At 43.8% G+C, this 2,500-nt stretch overlaps 1 non-coding gene across 1 annotated transcript; it reads left to right on the top strand.

The window, feature by feature from the left end:
• The first annotated feature begins 33 nt into the window (after positions 1–33).
• LOC149092597 (small subunit ribosomal RNA) lies at positions 34–2,203 on the top strand. Its single transcript, XR_016200785.1, has one exon. It is a non-coding gene; the product is annotated as a small subunit ribosomal RNA (ribosomal RNA).
• The last annotated feature ends 297 nt before the right edge of the window (positions 2,204–2,500 follow it).

Here is a 2,500-nt window from a genome sequence, read left to right as displayed (position 1 = left end):
TGTTTAGCATTTTACTTTGCTAAAACATCAAGTTACCTGGTTGATCCTGCCAGTAGTCATATGCTTGTCTCAAAGATTAAGCCATGCATGTCTAAGTACATACTGTTTATAAAGTGAAACCGCGAATGGCTCATTAAATCAGTTACGGTTCCTCGGATATTCTTTTTTACATGGATAACTGTGGTAATTCTAGAGCTAATACATGAACAAGTGTTCCAACCTCAGCTTGCTGACGGAAGGATCGCATTTATTAGTACAAGACCAATGATTCTTATTCACCTAGAACCCTGTTCAGTGATTTCGGTCGCTGTCTAAGGACTAGCAGTGGGGATCTTAGCAACTTCGGTTGCATTTCTTGTGATGACTCTGAATAACTGAGCAAATCGTATGGCCTCTGAGCCGACGATGTATCCCTCAAGCAACTGCCTTATCAACTGTCGATGGTAGGTTATGCGCCTACCATGGTTGTAACGGGTAACGGGGAATTAGGGTTCGATTCCGGAGAGGGAGCCTGAGAAACGGCTACCACATCTAAGGAAGGCAGCAGGCGCGCAAATTACACAATCCCAGTACGGGGATGTAGTGACGAAAAATAACAATACGGGACTCTATTGAGGCCCCGTAATTGGAATGAGTACAATTTAAATCCTTTAACGAGGATCTATTGGAGGGCAAGTCTGGTGCCAGCAGCCGCGGTAATTCCAGCTCCAATAGCGTATATTAAAGTTGCTGCGGTTAAAAAGCTCGTAGTTGGATTTCAGTCGAACCTATGGGGTCCACTGATTAAAGGGTTAGATGGTGATGTTAGGTTTCTTGCTTGTGTCTACGGATGCTTGCTTGAACCTTCATTCCTCTTTCCTGGTGGTTACATTCATAGTGTTTAGACAGAAAATTGCTCGATATTTGCTATCAATGCTCTTTACCGAGTGTTGATTCAAGCGATCGAGACTTTTACCTTGAAAAAATCAGAGTGCTCAAAGCAGGCGTCCAAAACCTCGAAAGAGGTGCCTAAAAACGGTATGGTCAACCATCTATATGATGCGTACCACTACCTTAACTTGAATGATCTTGCATGGAATAATGGAATAGGACCTTGGTTCTATTTTGTTGGTCTTAAGAATCCAAGGTAATGATTAAGAGGGACAGACGGGGGCATTTGTATTGCGGCGCTAGAGGTGAAATTCTTGGACCGTCGCAAGACAAACTACAGCGAAAGCATTTGCCAAGAATGTTTTCATTAATCAAGAACGAAAGTTAGAGGTTCGAAGGCGATCAGATACCGCCCTAGTTCTAACCATAAACGATGCCAACCAGCGATCATTCTGAGTAACTAATTTCATGACTCGAATGGAAGCTTCCGGGAAACCAAAGTTTTTGGGTTCCGGGGGAAGTATGGTTGCAAAGCTGAAACTTAAAGGAATTGACGGAAGGGCACCACCAGGAGTGGAGCTTGCGGCTTAATTTGACTCAACACGGGAAAACTCACCCGGCCCGGACACTGAGAGGATTGACAGATTGAGAGCTCTTTCTTGATTCAGTGGGTGGTGGTGCATGGCCGTTCTTAGTTGGTGGAGTGATTTGTCTGGTTAATTCCGATAACGAACGAGACTCTAGCCTACTAAATAGACTTGCAGTTTACACTGCAGTACTCCCCCTTAGTCAACCTGTGGGTGGTAGTATCTCTTGATGGTTTCGGCTGTTGAGGGCTCTGCTGCTATTAGCCTACAGAATTGGCTAGGGTAAGGATGCTGTAGCACTGTAAGGACTTCTTAGAGGGACAAGCGGCGCTCGCAGCCGCACGAAACAGAGCAATAACAGGTCTGTGATGCCCTTAGATGTCCGGGGCCGCACGCGTGCTACACTGAAGTGGTCATCGTGCATACTGTTTCCTGCTCCGAAAGGAGTGGGTAACCGCTTGAACCCATTTCGTGATGGGGATTGGGCATTGTAATTATTGCCCATGAACGAGGAATTCCCAGTAAGCGTGAGTCATTAGCTTGCGTTGATTACGTCCCTGCCCTTTGTACACACCGCCCGTCGCTACTACCGATTGAATGATTTAGTGAGGACTTCGGACTGGTCAATCCAGACCATTGGGAAACTAGTGGTCGGATTGTGCTGGAAAGATGTTCAAACTTGATCATTTAGAGGAAGTAAAAGTCGTAACAAGGTTTCCGTAGGTGAACCTGCGGAAGGATCATTAACGTATTACCCTCTTATTATAAGAGAAATACAACCTTCAAACAATCAAACACTCTGCATAGTGATATTGTAGATGCTAATATGGTGAATGCAATTGAATTGTATTTGCATTAGAGTCGCAATTGTGAATGTTTATTGCAAACATTTAGCCATTGCAACATGATTCTAATTTGCATTACATTCGTTCATTCATACATCCATCTTTCATTATCCAATGCAACAAAGAGTGAGGGTTATCTAACGATAGCCATAATTTCTTTTGCAAAACAATTGTAGTTTATAATGAAAAGCCTGTCTT

This window comes from Tetranychus urticae, unplaced genomic scaffold, assembly GCF_039701765.1.
Source record: "Tetranychus urticae isolate SD_2017Ah unplaced genomic scaffold, NJAU_TeUrti_SD_1.0 Scaffold_7, whole genome shotgun sequence".
Classification (NCBI taxonomy): Eukaryota; Metazoa; Arthropoda; class Arachnida; order Trombidiformes; family Tetranychidae; genus Tetranychus; species Tetranychus urticae.
Note: the sequence above shows the minus strand (reverse complement) of the source record. Positions and strands in the feature narration are given on the sequence as shown.